General features: G+C 38.5%; 1 pseudogene; it reads left to right on the forward strand.

The window, feature by feature from the left end:
- The first annotated feature begins 5,438 nt into the window (after window positions 1-5,438).
- LOC108394515 (olfactory receptor 10J1-like) overlaps window positions 5,439-20,595 on the forward strand; it is a 269,001-nt pseudogene continuing 253,844 nt past the window's right edge.

Genomic DNA, 20,595 nt, shown 5'->3' on the forward strand with positions numbered 1-20,595 from the left:
GATAAGGAGAGAAGAAAATCTGGAAGGGTTTAAAAGTTGTCTTCCGTCAAGCTGGGGAGCCTGATTTTCTCCTGTTTCTACCAGAGGACAAATAAGTTGCTGTCAGATTGTTTAATGTATTCAGGGGGAAATCTTTAGAAGTGTGTATTTTAAGATTTTATTCCTTCTTTTGTGTTCAGTTTTTTGCTTCCTTAGGACTCATTTTCTCTTCTATTTTTCTTTTCCACTTGAATAGAGGTGAGTTTATCCATACCTGCTATTTAGTGAAAACAGATTATGCCCAGAACATCTTTTGATTCTGTCCCTTTGCAGTTAGTAAGGCTGCAGTGGCGTTCTTTCTCTTGCGACTGTTGGGTCCAGTGTCCTAAGTACCCCAGAAACACTACATTTATGATGGCATTTTATATATTATGTGTTCAAAATTGTACCTGGATGGGTTTTATTTTAAGGATCTGATATGGTACAGAGGCCTTATGCTTGAAGAAAGAGAAAATATAGCACTGGGAGAATGTTTGAGTGAGAATGTAAATCTAAGGTATTTATCCACAAGAAGTCCTTAGTTTCTGTAACAGAAAGCTACATGTGAAGTAAAGAGGTAAAGAGAGTGCTGTGGCCAAAATAAGATGACTCTGTTGAGAGAATGGGCGACTGATCTCTGGAGCAGGCTAGGATTGAGGAAGGGGGCCTAGGATGAGTTGCAGAATATGGGAAGAAAGGGAGGAACAACCCCCCTAAGTTTTTGCAGTAGAGAGTGTAGAATCATACACACAGGGTGTTAGCAAGGCAGGATGACCTTCACCCAGTGGCACTTGGTAGGCGATGAACTAGGGTCAAGCTGTAGGAAGCAGTGGAAGAGTTAGGGAAGGAACAGGGAGTGGCGTCAAGAAAGAAGAAAGGCAAAATGATAGGGATAAATATTAGTGTGGAGGATGCCTAGATTTCTGCTGCATCTACTGTGAAAACCAGAGGGCACTCAAAGGACGGTGCGAGAAAGGAAGCAGTCCTAGCGGCATTGGTACAGGACATGAGGGGTTGCTGACAGTGGGATGCTTTCTCTGACATTTGTAGAACAGAAAAGATAAGTGGCTGCCTACGAGAGATTACTGCGGCGGGAATCCCCGTTGTAAATGCATCCTGAGACACATTTCTGTAGTCCTGCACACCCACACGAAAAAGGCTTTGTAAGTTACAGATAAGTAAGAGGATATGATGTGTTCATGAGGGAATATTAAGAAAGAGGGCACTGAAAACTGGAATACTTTGGTGAATTTTTCAGGAAATCCTTCATTTTTGCTGTTCACACGGATCTAATATGTATTAATGAGAGGCTTCTACTGAGCCAAAGCCTATGGACAAAGAGATGAATGAGCCAGTGCCTGCTTTAGCAAGAGAGGAACCATATGAACATAGTTATGCTCCCATGAGGTATATGCGTGGATAAAGAATGGTGGGAGTGGTTTATTCTTTCTAAAAAATAGGGAGGGAGGATCGCAAGGGAACAGACAAGGGTGGGTAAGATTTTAGTAAAATCTGAAAGTCAAATAGAATTTTGCCTGGTGCAGAACTTGGAGAAGACAATTTTAGGTAGAAGAAGAAATAGACTGAGTGGATATTAATATCTGATGAGGTAAGGGCTGCTTGCTTAATAGCAGATTTTAGTGACATGTTTGTGATGGCAACAGTGAGGCAGGGGGATACACTACCTGGTACAAATGCTGAAGAGGATCCACCCAGGGCCTGGGACATCTTCACCCATTATGTCTGAGGGAGAGGAGAGGGCAAGCCGGTGACCGTGTGTGCGTGTGTATGTGTGTTTATTGTGGTAAAATATACATGACATAAAATTTTCATTTTAATCACTTTTCAGTGAACAATTCAGTGGCATTAGACACTGTGGATAAAATGAGAGTTCCTGTGGCCAGATTCTCATCTGGCTCTGGTTGGCTAGCTCACTGCACACCTGTGGGCAATACATGGCTATTGACTCTATATAAAGAGCTCCACCCAGGGCACTGGGTGCGACATGGTGGCAGGACTGCAAGGCTGCAGGAGAGCAGAGCAGAGGCTGGAGTGGTGGCAGTGCCGAGGGCAGAGGCCCAGAGGACGGCTGTGTGGGATGACTGTGCAGAGAGGCCCAGAGGACAGTTGTGCGGGCAGAGGGGCCCAGAGGTAGAGACCAGCTTGCTGCACGCAGACACACTCTGAGTGAATGGGATTCTAGTGACTGACCTGCCACCTGGAAATAAAGTTGGGTATAACCCTTTCACCCCAAGAACGTTTTACTGTCATTCTTTGGTTACATTGAATCCATAGTGAATTTGCCCGGGGCTGAAACTCATTGGCAAGACAGATACATTCACAATGTTGTGCAGCCACCACCACTATCCATTTCCAGAGCTTTTACAATTATCTCAAACAGAAGCTCTGTACCCATCAAATAATAACTACCACTTTATTTCCCCCTCAGCTCCTGGTAACCTCTCTTTGACCTTCTGCTCCAATGAATTTGCCTATTCTAGACACTTCATTTAAGTGGAATTGTACAGCATTGGTCCTTTTGTGTCCGGCTCATGTCACACCATAGTATTTTCAAGGCTCATCCATGTTATAGCATGCACCAGAATTTCCTTTCATTTTAAGGCTGAAGAATATTCTATTGAATGTATAGACAGCATTTTATTTATCCATTCATCTGATGAGAGACATTTGAGTTGTTTCCACGTCAGTTAGATTATAATGATTGTAAACTATAGGTTGTTGATGTTTGGAAATGTTTGTTTTTGCATCAAAGCCAACTGATAAAGTAAATAATCCTATAAACAAGGAGGCAGCAGAGAGTCCCCCAACAGCTGATCAAACTGTGTAAGGCAAAAGTATATGAAACTCAGAGGAGAAGATCTAGGAACCAGATATAAAATGTTTCACTGATCACAGGGGCCAGAGGTTATCCTTACTTACTTAGAGGAAACTGGAGAATTTTATCAACGCCTGTTGTAGAAATATCCTTAAATGTCTATTATGCAGTCCTTAAAATAGATATATTTTATAATTCTCAAATAGTTCCTCTTTGACCTTTGATAAAACAGTTCAAAAAGGGACTTCTAAGTGTATACATATCCCCCCCGCTCCCACTGAGGCCTGCATGACACTAAACTAATAAGAATGAAAATTTTGATCAAGTGGGCAATACCAGATAAAATGCACTAATTAAAAATCTTTTCTTTATGGTGTTTATTCTTTTGAATAAGTCATTGTTAAAATGCTTCTCTAATGACTCAAATATATTGCACACCTGGGAGTAAATACAATTGACTTCATTTATTCACAAATATGCATTACGCCTGCTATGCCACATGATTGGAACATACAGAGTCTGTGCCTTCCCAGTTACAGTTTTACGGGTGCCTACAAAGGAGTTCAGTTCAAAGTGATGTGAAGAGATGAGGCTTCCGGCCCAGATTTCAGAAGTCAGGAAGAGCTCCTGGAGGAAGTTAAATCTAGACTGAGACCTAAAGATGCATAAAAATTAGCCAAGTTTAGGAGTATGTGAGTGCATGTGTGTGTGCATGCATGCGTGTGTGTGTGTGTGTGTGTGTGTGTGTGTGTGTGTGTGGTGGGTGTCGTGGGCTGGGTACTATTCCAGGCAGAGAAAACAGAATGTGGTAAAGTCCGGAGGTAAAGAGATCAGGGCACACTTGAGACTTGACATTTCACGAAGACTGGGGCGTTGAGACCAGGTGCTGGTGATGAGGCGGGAGGGGTTCCACGGGATCAGATCCTCAAGGGCTTGTGGCACGTTAAGGAGTTTAACCTGGAGGTCAATGAGAAGCCATGGAAGTATTCTGAGCGCTAGAATGACATGATCACATTTGCGTTAGGGAAAACTCACTGTGCTGGAGGGCTGAGAAGAGACTGGGAGGGACAAGCGTGCAGGCAGGCCAACCCCACCGGGAGCCTGCTGCGACTCCCCAGAGCGGAGGCCGTGCTGCCTGGGCTACGCTGGTGGTATCAGGGAGGCAGAAGAAAAAAAGGATCTGAAAACTAGCCTGATGGACAGCAGGAGAAGGTGGAGGGATAAAACTCCCTAGACTTCCAGTTGGGGGCATCCTGTGGAGGAGGTATTTAGGATGTTTCTGTTTTATCACTATTTTCATTGATTATATAATGAATATGTCTGACTAGAATACTGCTTCAATATTGTCTTATTTCCTTAGGAGAGATTCATACTCTGAAGGAATATTTATGAAATTAGATATTCTCATGATTCCAGTGGCTGCCACGGAGCCTGGGAGCTCCAGCCCAGGGTCTCTAACAACACGTGTGGACTTCCTACTTTGGGAATGGTCCTCATTACTTGTACCCCCACCTCCAGAACCCTAAATCCTGGACCTAAGAAGTAGTTCTGCTTCCTTGGCTGCATCCTCTTCTCCTCCCTCATTTATTCCAGGCTATGGTTTCCTTTGCCCAGATTTAGAATCTTTCATTCACTTTTTCCTCTTCCAGAAGCACTTAGAAATATCTTACTTGCTAATAGCTTCCCTTCTGTTTTCTTCATTGTTGTGGGTTTTTATCCTTTTTTTTTTGTTGGTGTTGAACATCTTTTTAATGCGGTCTTGGGAGAGACAGCAGAAAAACACCTTTGTAGAGCTTGCAGTTTTGAACCAGAAAATCCTCTATTTCTGCCCCCCCCCCATATGATATTTAAGAGACTTTTTTACATTATATTTTTTTATAGGTAATACATGAACACATTTAAAAATTCAAGAGGTCCAAAAGGGTATATAGTACATTATATTCTCCCTTTCATCCCTGTTCCCTAGGCATCTGGTTTCTTGTGTGTCCTTCCAGAAATATTCTATGCAAACATATATTTGTTCTGATTTCAAAAAATGAAAGAAGCACAGGCATTGTCTCACACTTTTCTTTTTGCACTTACCAGTATCTTGGAGATTATTCCATATTGGTACAGCATAGAATTTTTAAAAATTATTTTTAATTTGTACCAAGTGTTTCATTAATGAACATTGTAATTTAACATTCCATTCTTGGTTAACTTGTTTGAAAAAATTAAAGTATTATTCACATACAATATCCTAATAATTTCCATCCTTATCAGTACCTTTTAATTTCCCTTCCAATTTTTCCCAAGTTACAATAAATTCCCTTTTATACACTGTATTTCACACACATATGATCGATTCCTAGATGTGAAATTGCTGGTCAATTGCTGGCTTTCTTAGGTGTGTGTGTGTGAATTAACGTTTTCTGCAGTAATGTATGGATCTGTGCCTCCAAACCTCTGGCCACATTACTACTAGTTAAGATCCAATCAGAAGTTGTATCAATTATTTAAATATAAAGTGTTTCTATACTGAGAATTGTTAACTAAGTATAAAGTTGAGAAGACAATTCAGGCAAGAAGAACAATACCAGGGAGGTAGCAATTACAAGCAGCAGGGGCCATGTCTCGCACCGGGGGAACAAGCGAAGGGGCTGAAATTGTTAAGAACTCAGACGCTGAGAGGATGGACCTCAGCGTTGGTACTCAGACGTGGGAGGAGGCGGCTGTGTTCAGCTGTGCCAAGATTTGGCAGGAGACCCTACGGGCCAGGGTGGGATTTCCGAGGAGGGAGCACTCATGGTTGAATGACGGTTCTCTGAGCAGGGGAGATCAGGCTGACTCTTCGAGGGTCGGAACACTGGGTTCAGTTGCTGCCAAGGTGCAGCTTCGAGGATGCAGGTGCGGGGAGTTGCTGTGGAAACGTGGACCGGAAGTGGAGGCAGAGAGGGCGGAGCCTCCCCTCCCGCCCCAGGGCCTCCTATTGGCAGAGCCCAGCCAGCGCCGGAAATGCCGTGCAGCCTTTAAGGCTGCGGGACAACACGGGAGCCTACGAGCCTAAGCCGGCGCCGCTGTGGTGAGTTGTCAGGCGTTTTCTTACCCCGACGGGCGAAAGCTCAGAGCTTGTTGTAGTTTTGACCAGCATTGTTTATCTTCTTAAGACTCATGGGATTGAATACCTCTTAATTTTTAGAATTGTTTGACTTTCCTATGAGCTATCTTTTGATACTGTTAGTTTTCCTGCGGTTGTCGTTTTTCTTTCTTACCCTTTGGGCCTTTGTAAGTTACAAACACTTTTTCCAGTTTGTCATTTATCTTTTAATATGTGGTGGGTTTTCCATGTATGCATGGAAATATCATACTGTCTTTCACAGAGTTGTTTTACTGGTAATTTCTTTTGTGACTTCAGGGGTTTTCTTAACTTGTAAAGACCTTTCCAACTTGGGAGATTATAAAAATGTTCTTCCTTTTTTTCCCTGGTGCTCTTATGGTTTGAGTTTTAAGATGTAAATATTTGATCAATTTGGAATTTTTCCTATTATATAATATGAGATATTAATCCAAATGTTTTTTTTTCTTCCCTGCTTTACTATGCAGATGTCCTAACACCATTTATGGGTCCCAATGCCAAAATAATGCATATTCTCTCCACCTATTTGAAAATCCATCTTTATTTTAATTCCTTTTTTTGGTCTATTTATGGACTTTCTAATGTGTGTCACTGATATGCCTGTTCATGTAGTAGCACCACACTAGCTTCACAATAGGTTTAAATATCTACTAGAGCATTTCTTTTTCATGAATTTCCCTTTTTAAATCATTTGTTCTTGCTTTTTCTTTCCCCCATATGAACATTATAGCCAGCTTAAGTTTAAAACCTGTTGGTAGTTTTATTAGGATCATACAAAAATATAGACTAAGAAAGTGCTACATTATCATCTTGAGTTTTCTAAAGATAATGTGGTATACCTTTCAATGCTTTTCTTTTGCTGATTTCTTAAGTGTATTGCCAGGTGCTTACTGTACCTTTTTTCCCCCCTTATTTGTAGCCACATGCATCTTGGCATCTTCCCACACCCCAGTTTAATCTTCAGTGTATATGGCAGCCCCATTTCAGCTATTGTGTTCAGAGTTACAGATAATCTTGTGGATTTTTGAAGACAGAATTTGCCTTTCGGTCCTTCTCGTTGCTTTTGGGTGACTCAGGAGAGCATAAGGGGGAACAGCTTTTCTCTGTTATTTAAATATCATACTATCTCATTTACATGCTCAACTACTCCAGGATCCATCACACTGCAAGAAATCCAATTTGTATCACCAGGTATTTCTGGGAATCTCTATGAAATGATAAATAGTTCCCCAGTTATACTCTGAATGTCATTGCCACTTCAGCTCGTTGTGTCTCAAGTACCTCTCAGCCAGTCTGCAAATAGCATTTATCTTGAGACCAGCTGCCCTTAGGTGTTACTGCACTTACCAGTCCCACCTGTTTTCAAACCGGTATAAATATTTTCCTGGGGGTATGTGAAGGCATTCCAAGGCGTAACAGGAACAATGTTTCCAGGTTCGCAATTTCCATATGTTTGCTTTCCTAAAATTGATCTGCCTGATTATATGCACGGCCCATTCTTTTTCCATTGCTGCTTCCACATTTTCTCTTTCACATTTTGTTAGGGAAAGCCATCAGTCTAGCTCATTGCCGTCAGTCTTGCTTGTTCTAGATCTTACTATGCATTGGCTTGGGGTGGAAAAGCATGTAGGGAGCAAACAAGGGGGCAATTCAAAATACTGGTGTTGGTGGTGAGAAAGTGAATGGCTGCAGTTTTTGGTAATGAAGCCTTCTGCAACTCAGGTGGTTCCAATTCTTCGCCTTTATTAAAGCTGAAGGAAGGCTTAAAGGGGTTGTCAGTGGATGATTTAAATTAATTTTTGCTGATTATTATCTTTTTCTGTATATAGCCTGTAGAGAATTAAAGAAAATGAGGGACATTAATGAAGCTCTTTGCATTAGCATCTGCTTATATATGAATAGCTGTCTCAAATGCTTACATTAAACTAAATTAAAGGTAAATTCTGGATCATTCTAGTAATGAAAAATGTTCATCCATGAACTAATTTTTTAAAAAAGCCATACCTATCTCATTAAGAAATGCATTTCCTGCAAAAGCATACTTCTTAGATTTAAAACTACTTATCAAAACCACATACAAATAAAATGTGGAATAACTTAATCTAGAAGAAACTAACATTTAGATCCTTGTTGCCAAGAAAATTAAATAAAATGTATTTTCATTAATTACTTTTGCAGAGAATTATAGGGTGATCTATAAAATACTTTCAAGCACAAAACTTACATTATAAAATTCTTTAGGGTAAGTGGAATGGAAATATGAGTTGGAGGAGGGGAAGGACTAATACAAAATGTTGACTGTTAAAAAAGAGCTTGTTTATGTGTTTTTAAAAAATGGATTAAATATATGAAATCTCAATATCCTGTGTGATATATTTAACAAATGATGTAACATTTTGTTTTAAAATGTCAATAATTATAATGTGCCAGAAGTTATGTTCTTTGTAACTTAAACTGGTGATGATAAATTTTAATTACCAAATTAAAATGTATGAGGAGGTATATAGATTTTCTAAATTCTTTAGAGGATTCTCAAGTGGAAAAAAACCAAAACAGAAACCCAACTGAAAAACCTGTAGAACAATAACAAAAAATAAACTGAAGGCTGTTTGTTGCTCTAAACCGTCACTGCAGGTAAACCGTCAGTTTTGATGGATGTACAGGGAAGGTAAATAGACCCCAGATTAATCTAGTTTGGGAATTTTGGGGTACAGACTGCTCTCTGTGGATGCTCTGTTGGACCAGTCTTTGCCCAGGCTGGGTTCTTTTACTACGTAGGGGTCACTGAACCCCATATTAGAGGGGGAGCCTCCTCTCCCCGCCTCGGTGGGAATCCCTCTGAGCCTCCACCTTCTTGTTAACCTAGGACCCAGCCTCTAGAAGCATAGGGGTGTGGAGTAGTGTCCCACTGTCCTCAGCGGAGGCCCCCGGTTTCACCTGTGGAAGCTTGCCTGTCTGCTAGAGTAACTGCGGCGCTGCCCCTTTCCTTCGGGCAGCTGAAATCCACCCCAGGTCCCAGAGGTGTGGTTTTAACCCTTAGGTTTCCCCAAGGCAACAGGATGTGGTGGATGAGCACCTTTAATACCCTCTAGACTGTTTTGTCTTAAATAACATCACATTTGGGACATTAACAGCCCTGTGGGTTGAGGGAGCAACAGCCCAGCCAAGTTTTGTGTTCTTCCCTCACTCTTCTCCAGGGATGAAATATTGTCAGGACATCTTCTAGTCATCTTCCTGGTTCCTCCTTTTGGTGAGTAAGGACTTGAATAACAGCACACAGGCCTTCCAAGATCCAGCAGGAAACTCACCCAGGGAAGATAAATTTACCTATTAGAATACAATTTGCAGAGATAAAGATATGTTAAATGGCATATGCAATTTATATCACTTAACACAACCTGCTTAGCTGAAACATTTTACAGTTGATTATTTCAATCTCTTTTCCAAGTTCAATGGGAGGGCTTAAAATAACATCAGAAAATTAAAAGGACCGTCAAGTGAATTTTTTTTCCCCCACTTCCAGACCAATTGTGTGGCCTTTCCCAAGAAGTCGGTTCTTTTCTGAAGCTCTTTTAAGGGATTACATTCTAGACTAATGAAAGATGATCTCATTTTATAGCTAGAAATTTTCTGGCTGCTCCCAATTTCACATCCTCCCAGTTTACCAAACTAGAGAATACAAGGGATTGCCCTTTAGGGTCGCTGCAGATTTTGATGCTTCAAGTATGGATTCTTGTAAGAACTCAGTAGAAGAGGAGAGGCTCATCTTTCTCTAATCTGTGTTGCATACAGGTGTGTGGCCATGTGGAGATTGGTGTATGTATTCTTTTTAAACATTTTATTAGTAAGGTTGTACAGAATGATACATGAACACATTTTCATTGTCAACAATTCTGACTTTTAGGTAAAGTTAAAACCAAATAAGAACAAAAATCTGGTGCCACCCCCGCTAATCCCATTTACTACTCTAGGTATTTCATTGTTACTTTTGTAGTTTTCCTTCCAGAATCCCTCTCTCCTCCCTAAAGCCCCTTGTTAAGTACACGTATTTTTCAGCAGCTTCTTTTTTACCTCAGTATGTTTGGATAACTTCTCTTGTGAATGTAAACCTCGGCTACCTCACCTTGAAAAATTTTGTTATAGTATTAGCATTCTGTAATATAAATGCTAGTTTATTTTGAAATTCCCCTCATGGGTATTTTATTTCCAATTTCCTCATAATTCTACAACTTGTGCATGACTGTTTACACGTACATATAACGGTTTTCCTTAATTTTTTTTTAGCTTGTCTGCCTTTTTATTCCTGATTTTAAGGGATATCTTTTAGATTTTAAATACTCATTGGCAGTTACAGACTACAACTATTTTCTCATCTGTATCTTATCTGCAAGGGTTCTAATGGTGTCTCCAGTCTTAGTGGTTAAAAATTTGATGTGGCCTAACATATCAATTTGTTACTTTTATTGTTTTTGCTTTTTGTTATTTTAAGACCTTTGATACCCAAATCATAAAATAGTCTCATATATATATTTCTTATAATTAAACATTTGTTTTTATGTTTATATGGATAGTTTCTTTTTGAGAACCTTGTCAGGTTGGACACTAACTTTATTTTATATCTGAATTGATAGTTGATTGTGTCAGTACTGTTAATTGAACAGTATTTCTTTTTTCCTACAAATCTGAATGTAACCTTACTGTACATATTGATTTCTTTGGGTTTCATTGCTCAGCTTGTTTGTTTTAGCTCCAGTAGCATACTGTGCTAGATAATAGACTTTAATATGTTTGGATAACCAGTGAAGTGAATCCCTACAATTCTGTTTTAAATTTCATAGTATTTTTTTTTTCGCTTGTTGCTTATTGTTGTAAAAGATCTTTACTACAATATTTCAATGAGTCATTGCTTTTGAACAGTAATGCCTTTTTTGTGTTTGTTATGTATCTGCTCATTCTAATTATTGATTGTTTTGGATTTTCTGCTTAAGAAATTCTTTGTGAACAATTAGTTTTATATCTTCCTTATCAATATTTATGATTTATTTTTATTGTATTGCCTATTGCAAAGACTTCTAGATAATTTGAAGAGTAGGTGTGAGAGAAGTCATCTCTATTATACTTCTGACTTGTAATGCTTATAATATTTCAACATTAAGCGAATTTGCAAGTTCACTGTTAAATGTGCTTCTCAAATGAAATTCTGGTCTATTGCTAACTTCTACTATGACAATAAGATTTAAATTTTACATTCTCAGCATAGCTAGTTAACATTTCTTTTGAGCATTTAATGATGTAAAGTATTTTGATAGTTTTTTCCTATTAAATCGTTCTTGGGATAAATACATTTATCAGCTTGGGTCCTTTGTCCCTACATCATCAGCTGTGGTAAGTGGCAGAATTCAGTAGCATAGGTATCACTGTTTCACCCACTTGCAACAACCCAGAGTCATATCTGTTTACTGTATATTGGGAGCAATGTCATGTGCCACCATTTCCTCAAATCTGGGCTCTTTGGGTTGTGCTATTATTTCTTTAGTTTGTTTTGGACCTTGTAAATGGTTGTTGGAACTTCACTATATCTCTTACCCTTACCTCATACTTTCCAGCTTGTATTTTTCTGGGTAAATTCTGAGGTTGATATTACAGCTCACTGTTTTGGTTGTATCCAGTTTATTAGCCCATATATTTTGGGGTGATATATATATATATCAGTAACTAAGGTTTAAATTTCCATTGTCTTGACTTTTTTATTGGTGCAGTATAATCTTGTACCTTTTGACAATATCATAGTCTTATGTTAAACCCTCTGTTTCCTTGGGTATTGGTATTACTATTGAGTTTGGTGGTCATCTTTCATGTGCTGTTTTTCTGCAAATATTTTAAGATTACTGGCTGTTTGCCCATCTGTGAATTGAGGTGCCTTTTTAATCCGCCTGCTGAATCTGTTTAGCTGTATGATTATGGAAAGTGGTAGGATATACCGCTCTGTGGAAGAGGGAGAAGGGAAGAATGTGCCATTAAGTGCTGGTACTTCGTTGAGCACTTTCTAGGAGTGGAAATTCCCTCTTTCCAAAGTGTTGTCAGGCACCTGGGCTACTTGGCCTCTCTAAGCCCTCATACTTGCTGCTCCCTGCTCCTGGGCAGGGATCCGTAGATCTGCTACACACTGTGGTGCTTCAGCTCATGACCCTCTGAGCTGACCTTGAGCCCCCTTCTCTTCCTTCTAATCATGGCCACTCTTGGTGTTAGCCCTATGTTGTGAAACAGTATCGTATGTATTTAGGCCTGTGGTTTGTCTTTTATATCAAATTTTGTCTGCTTTCAACTTTATAAAAATGGATTTAAAAAATTCTTGGAATATCTGAGTGCTTCCTCTCTGCTTTACTGCGAAGTGATGAGGTGGGAGAGGAAGACTATAAAGTTAACCATCCTGAAAACTATTATGGGATGATTTCTAAAAATCTCAAACTATTCATTCACCAAATAGTTTAATCATATATATATATGTATTCCTTTTTAATAGCTCTTTAAAATTTAAGTAAAATATTTTACAAGAAGTCTATTAAAAAAATTATGTGTTTAGAGGAGAAAGTATAGGTCCTTTTATCTCCCTTCCCCCAGATTCCTTTTACCATTCTCCAAAATAGCTTCAGGGTGCATTTATCCAGCATTTATCTCAGCATTCACAAAAATGTGCATGTACATGTGCACACATACACCCATACTCACACATGGGAAGATACTATTTGTGACTTCTCTTACTTAATAATATATTTCGTCCCATGTTACTGTGTAGAAATCTTTCTCATCCTTTTCAAAGTACGGTATAATATTCAGTAATGTAGATAAATCATTTTATTTTCTCTATATTTATGGCAATTAGGTTTATTCGTTTATTCACAGCTCAACAGATGTCTACTGAGCCTCCCAAATTCCAGCTCTGCTACTTGCTATGTGATTTTGAGCACACTGAGCTTTCATTTTTCAGGATATATAAGACAGGGATAATATTTACATCGTAGAGATGTTTAGAGAAGTAAAGTGTTAGTATATATGCATCTATCTCTGTGTTTAGTGAAGTGGAACATGATAAATGCTCAATAAATGTTGAACTTTTATTATTATAGCACAGGGCCTATGTTATTGTTGGGGTGGGATGAACTAAAATTCCATAGAGCCAAAGTCTAGTGGGGTGGTATGAGAGAGACCGAGCAGCGACAAATAACCCCCCAGTTGTATGGCATTATTATAAGCTTTGATGACTGATATGAAGAATAAACACTTTTTGTAAACTGTAAGTGCTCTGAGAAAGCAGAACAGGAGCTCAATTTAGATTGGGGTTATTTGGGTTGAGAAAGATGTCCCTGAGGAAATTGCATCAAAGCCGACTCTTGTAGGATGATTCAGAGTTCGCAGAGAAAACTGCACTGGGAAGGGTAGGATGGAGGTATGTTCCAGGCAGAAGACCTGAAAATGTGAGGAGGTGGTCAGGAGCAGAATTGTGACCCTCCCAAAACTCCTGTGCTGAAGTCCTAACCCTCAGCATCTCAGAATGGGACTGTATTTTGAGATAGGGCCTTGAAGAGGTAAAATGAGGTCATTAGGATGAGCCCTAATCTAATGTGCCTGGTGTCCTTTTAGAGTTTAGTTCTCAGATATACGCAGAGGAAAGATAATGTAAAGACACAGGGAAAAGCCAGTTTCTAAAGCCAAGAAAGAGGCCTCAGAAGGAACCAACTCTACTGACGCTGATCTGGATTTCCAGCTTCCAGACCCGTGTGGAAGTAAATTTCTGTGGTTTACTAAGTTTAGTAAGCCGCCTCGCCGCTGGTACTGTCATGGAAGTCCTCACACTACTACAGAGGAATTCATTGTCTGGCTTCCCTTTCAGCATTCAAAGGGCTTCTTGGTGACTCAGGTTTCTTCTCTATTCTTTACCTGTTGCCTAAAGTAGCCATTTCATTTTCATGGTCACAACAATTTTGCTGGGCTGGTAGATCTTCCATCTAAACCTTAAGGCTATTTATTTCCTTTTTCAGGTGTATTTTTTTCCTACAAACTGTATCATGCCCAGATGACTGCTCCCATAGCATTGTGCTACCAGGTGCCACTGGCATGTATTTACAAAGCTCACCTTTTTCCTGTGTATGTCTTCCACCAGCTTCTTTTGAAGGCCTGGATTTTGCTATCAGCAGAGACCTTACAGAACTCATTAGTGGGAATGGGCACAGTGGGATTCTGACCAGCGCTTTCCAGCCCTCACTTTCCACTCCAGCCAGTCTGGCTTGTCACTCTTGGCATTTAAAGTGGCTCTAATTTTATCCAACAGATGTATTATGTCTCCTCAGGTTTTTTGCTATTATTTATAATATTGAAAGTTCTTAAACATATATCTTTGTATGTATGTATATTTTTCACAAATACCCAGAAGTGGAATTGCTAAAGACTGACTGAACATTTTACTAGATGTTGCTTAATTAACATCCATAAAGGCTGTAAAAACTGATAATCCCATCAATGGACATGTAAGTGGCTCTTTTCTCCCATTTCCAGTATTTCCCATCTAATATTTTCAAACTTCAGAAGTTTTGCCTATATGATACATAAAAACATTGTATCTAGTTATCCTTTCATTTTGCAACTCCCCATTTCTAATAAAGCTGGGCATCTTTGCTTGTGTTTATTGGTCACTTGCATTTCTAGCATGAGGAGTGTTTTCAAACTCTTTACCCATTTCCCTACCATATTGTTTGTTTCTCAGTTATTTCTAGGAGCTCTTGGTATATTAAAGCAATTAATTTTTGTTATGTCTTGTCTGTACAAAATATTTTCCTAAGTATATCATTTGTTTTTTAAACTATATGATGTTTTTGTTTTTAAATGTATAGAAAATTTGGATTCTAGGGAGTAAATTTTTATATTTTTTGTCTTAAGACTCAACTTAAAGATTATAAATATATTCCTTAAAAATTTCCTCTAATATTTTTACTGCTAAAATTTTTTGAAGTTTAAATTATTTTGGATTCAGCTTTATAAATGCTGTGAAAGGGGGTCTAACAACTTTTTCTTTGCATGAACAGAAAATTGTTTTAACACTACTTTTGAATACTTAAATTTTACTTTTACAATACTTTAAACTTCTTTCTTTCCGCTATTGAATATTTGCAGTAGTAACACATTTAAATGACTGTGACTCAGTGAATGTTGATATCTGGCGGACTACTTCTCCATTATTTTCTCCTTCACACATTTCAGTGATTCTTGTGCATTTAGTTTTCCAGGTGGATTTTAGAATTGTTGTATTTCATAAAAAAATCATGTCAAGAACTTGATTAGAATTTTATTGCCTTTGTATTAGTTATTTTATTTGTAAGAAATAAAATACACAGCTCTTACTTAAGTCCCTCTAGAGCACAAATAACATTAATAACAAAGGAATTTGGTGAAAGGAAGTTGAAAGAAAATTGAAAGAACTGTTGATGTATAAAAGCGAGAAAGAACAGTGGCAGTGACCACTGGGTTCCTTCACAGCACGGTCTGCGGACCTGCTCCGTGGGTCTTTGCTGTTAATGTGACTTGGAAATCTCACTCTGTGCTTTTCACTCCAAATGCCAAATTCCTGGGAGGGAATTTTATTGTCTCAGTTTGGGTCTTTTGCTGCCCCTACATCATCAGTTGGGATCCAGTGGCAGAACTGGATAGTATAGGCTTCACTTCCAGGCCCACTTGTTGGGAGACGACTCACAGTTGAATTCATTCACTGCCACTGTTACCCTGAATCTGGGCTCTTAGATTGTGCCATTATTTCTCTAGTTTGTGATCCATATCAAAATTTTGCCATCTTGGACAAAACTACAATATAAACATCACCAGTGCTTCTAATAAGTGGGGGTGCCACTCCCACCTCCACATTCTACATGCAATGGTCAGGGGAAACAGGAGAAGAAAGAAGGAAATTCGTGTCATTGGTCACAAGTCTGTCTTGAATTTGGACTTCGGACTTTGGCAGGTTCATATACTATATACTCCTTGTTTTAGGACCTTATCTGATTGTGATTTTTTTTTTTCCTCCTAGTGGGTCTTTATTCCGGAGATCTCTGAGTCGTTGGTGATCTTGTGTTTAAGGACCTGGGTTGTCTCTTCTTACCTGTAGCGCTGGGCACAGTAGAAGCAAGTTTTCCAGGCAGCTCTTGGTGCTGTGGCAGCTTAAGGTAAACATGGTGCATTCCAAGTATGTTCTTTGGTGTTGTGTTTATCATATCCCAACTTGGCTTGCCAATTTCAGAGTCTGGAAAAAGTCATGGTTACAGGATCTTCAGTCTCCAAAACACCCTAAAATGTTTAGTTCCTATTCAGAGTAGCAACCGTGTTTCCCACGGAGAGTCAGTCACACCAGCCAGCTGCCTTCTTTGATTCTTCCCTCAGCTTGAAGATTCCAGAGTGACCTGGTGGAATCTCTCTATGAAACCAGGAGCACTTTTTTCCCCTTCCAGCTTTATTGAGATACGACATTTACTATGTTTTCTAATATAAGTATTCTTCCCTTAGGTTTTAAGATTTCCAGAATACTCATTTACCCTTATTTTTCCTAATTGCCTTATTTACTTAATTTTGAGCTAATGTTCTCTAATTATTTTTTTTGCAAGTTGTTCCAAATCCTTTTAGGAAATAGTTAAGGCAAGTGTATGTAAGTAGAGGTGCTACTCCCACCTCCACACCTTAGTTGTCAGGTGTGTGACAAGGTGTAGCCGTGAGACAGTGGTTCCTTGGTCACTGGTCAGAGCTTAATGACATTTTATAAGATGGCAGCCTAGCTTGTGTGTCAGAGCTGGTACCGTCATTGAGTCCTCAGTGACAGAGGGCACCAACATTTCCCATCTGGTGGTAGACAAACTTCCAGGCTTCACAGATGTATCCAAGGAGGTTTGCATTGTTAAAGACAGTAATGGCATTTCGTTAAGTATCTATTCAAATATTTAACATTTTCTAATTTTCCTTTAGGAAATGCAACAGTTTTAGTACCTTTGAGTATATATAGAGTGAGCATACTCTGTGGCTACTGGGGGTCAGATCGGTGTGTTCAGACATCCTGCTTTGTGCTTCTGACCACTGTATAGTTTTAAATGATTTTACTCATAGGTGCATGTTATTTAATTCATTCCCATAATGGACTGTTAAAAAATACAAGAAATGAAGCTTAATGTTGAAATATAAGCTCATGATCATAATTCATCAAATTCACCTCAAGATGATCTTCTCAAATCCTTAAGTGGCATTCTAAGCTAATTAAACTCTTCTGTAGCACATTAAGCATGCTCTGTATTAAGAGAGAAAATTTGTCATGATTAAATCCAACAATGTGTTATTTACAGAAACCTGCATTTGGATTCCAAATCAAACATATTAAAATCAATTTTCAAAGTTTATTTATAATGCAGTTAGATATTCATATATACTTTAAGGCAAATTAAGTAGCATGTCACTTGTTAAATATGAAACTGTCTTTATATTATGAATTATTAAAGATAGTATGAAAATGAATCTTCAATGCAATATTTGGTAACAGTGATATAATTTTTAAACTTATAATCATTTATTTATATTTTACATAAAAATGAAAATATATTTAAAAAATTCCTGTAGAGCCACAAGAGATATTCATCAATGTGAAAGCCTTTCATAAATCAAAACTAATTAGAAAATGATTTGGTTGGTTTCTTCCATAGGCATCAGATTATTGCCTCACTTTAAATGTGAAATATGTCCCTTGATCAGAGACATTATTATGTAGGATGCCATAATAGTGCATCAGAGATTTAGTATATCCACCAGAGGAGGTGCTTGCAGATGTGTGATGAGCAGGGAAGCAGTTCTAAATCCCAAATTGTGTCTATTTCTTGGAGACAAATAGCTACCCCATTCATGGTAGAGGATAATGTCAGTTACCACATAAGAGTTGGGAGTTCAGCATTGGAGTAACCAAGTTAGACGGGTGAGTGAAGTCCGTGTTTTTCAGCCCACGGATATCCTTTATCCTGGTCATTGTGACATTGTAATTCATCCTTTTATAATTCATCCATTTAGCAAGGCATGGGTTGGCCGGAGAAGGAAGATCACTGATAACAACTGAAAGTTCTCCTCACTTTCTGATTAAGAATCTTGTTTGCAGTGGGGAACTTATATGAGAATTTATGTATGGCACAAATATTTTCTAGGCTCTTTCTGAATGGTCTACTCTGAAACTACAGATCCCTCTGTTTTTGTGGAATTCACCATATAGACCTTACTAACATGGAAGGTAGACAGGTAACCTGTTATTTCCAGGACCTATCAGCATGACATTGCCAACATAGCGGCTGGCATGAAGTTTCGAAGGATACGGAGATCGTCAAGGTCCCTGCAGATTAAACGGTGTCAAATGGTATTATAAAGGTGAAAGGGATCTCTCATGCAGGAATAAATGACAAACTGCTTCTGTATTCATTATGTATTACAGCTGAAAAGATGAATTGGCTATTTGTAGTATCTGGATATATAAATTAGCAGCCACAATTAGAGTGAATATTTCATTAAGTTAGAAATACTCCACGAACCTTTTCACTCTCCCTTCAGCTTTACTGGGTATAATCAACAAAAAAATTGTATTTTTAGAAGTATATAATGCAATTTGATATATGTATATATTGTGATTAGAAGTATGTAATGTGATTTGATATATGTATATATTGTGAAATAATTTCCACAGTAGGGCTAATTAACACATTCATCACCTCATATAGTTACCTTTTTGTGTGTGTGGTGAGAATGCTAAGACCTATTCTCAGCAGATTTCAAGAATGCAATACAGTATTAACTATAGTCACCATACAGTCACCCCAGGATCTATTCTTCATCTTAAAACTAAAGGTTTGTACCCTTTGATCAGCATCTCCCCATTTCCCCCACCCCAAAGGTCCTGGTAACTACCATTCACTGTGTTTCTGTGAGTCTGACTTATTTTTTTTAAATTAAGATTCCACATTTAAGTGAAATCATACAGTGTTTTGTCTTTCTCTGGCTTAATTTCACTTAGCACAATGTCCTCCAGTTCATTCATGTTGTTGCAAATGGCAGGATTTCCTTTTTTCTTATGGCTGAATAATATTCTTTTGTATGAACCCTGTCATCTTTATCCATTCATCTACTGGTGGACATTTAGGTTATTACTGTATCTTAGCTATTGTGAACAATGATGCAAAGAAAATGAAGAGCAGATATCTCTTTGAGATACTGATTTTGTTTCCTTTGATTGTATACCCAGAAGTGGGATTGCTGGATCTCCATTGCTGCTAGTATTTTTAATTTTTTGAGGAACTTCCACACTGTTTTTCATGGTGGCAGCACCAATTTACATTCCCACCAACAGTGCACAAGGGTTCCTTTTTCTCTACACCCTTGCCAACACTTCTCTCTTGTCCTTTTGAGAAAAGTCATCCTAACAAGTGTAAGGTGATATCTTCTTGTGGTTGACTTGCATTTCCCTGATGATTAGTGATGTTGAGCACCTTTTCATGAGCTTGTTGGCACATATATGTCTTCTTTGGAAAATTATTCAAGCGCCCATTTGTAATTGGGTTATTTGTTTTTTTTTTTGCTATTGAATTGTATGAGTTTCTTGTATATTTTGGATATTAACTCCATATCAAGCATATGGTTTGCAGATATTTTCTCCCATTCCATATGTTGCCTCTAATTCTGTTGTTTCCTTTGCTGTGCAGAGCTTTTTAGTTTGCGATAGTCCCACTTGTTTAATTTAGTGATTGCTGCCTTGTGCTTTTGGTGTCATATCCCAAAAAATCATTGCCAAGAACAGTACCAAGGAGCTTTTACCCTGTATTTCCTTCTAGGAGTTTTATGCTTTCAGGTCTTACATTTAAGTCTTTAATCCATTTTGAGTTAATTTTTGTGAGTTCCACCAGCATTCTTTAAAACCTATCAGACTTAGTACCAATTCTACCAGAAACTGAGTAGAAATTAATAGGAATCAACATACTTGGCATCTTTTAAATCTTTAGTGGTGAAACTAATATCTTCAGTTTCACCCAGAATGCAGCTTTGCCTTTGGTTGACTATTAGAGCAGAGTTCACTGGCTTTTTCTTTTTTTCATCCCTACCGTAAAAGCCCTTCTTCATGGGTTGCAATCCCATTGCAAGATACTTTCCTCCATACCAGGGCCTCAGGAGCTGTGGCCTGGGAACTGAGCAGCAGGCTCCCAATATGCTCAATGCTCCAAGGTGCTGGTTAAAATTCAGCTTCTCCTCATGTGTCCTAGAGCTTTTTGTTTTTCTTAGATTATGCAAATAAAATGAGGTCTTGTTATTGATTTACTTCTGAGAACTTCATGGAAAGGAGCAAAAGTGGACTCTTATATGTAAGGACTTTCAAAGAGCCCTGATTGCTGCATAAACCTCTGCCCAGTTTACTTCAAGTGCTTCTGTGCTGCCTTCTGGGCCTATCTTCCCCCAGGATTCCCTCATTCCCATCCCATTTTTATTTCAGTTGTTTCCCAAGTCACTGTGTATCAGGAAAAAAATCTTCTGGATCATCCAGGCCAATTCCTTTTCAATATTTAGGTCTTTTCTAGCT

The sequence above is a fragment of the Manis javanica genome, chromosome 14, assembly GCF_040802235.1.
Source record: "Manis javanica isolate MJ-LG chromosome 14, MJ_LKY, whole genome shotgun sequence".
Taxonomy (NCBI): Eukaryota; Metazoa; Chordata; class Mammalia; order Pholidota; family Manidae; genus Manis; species Manis javanica.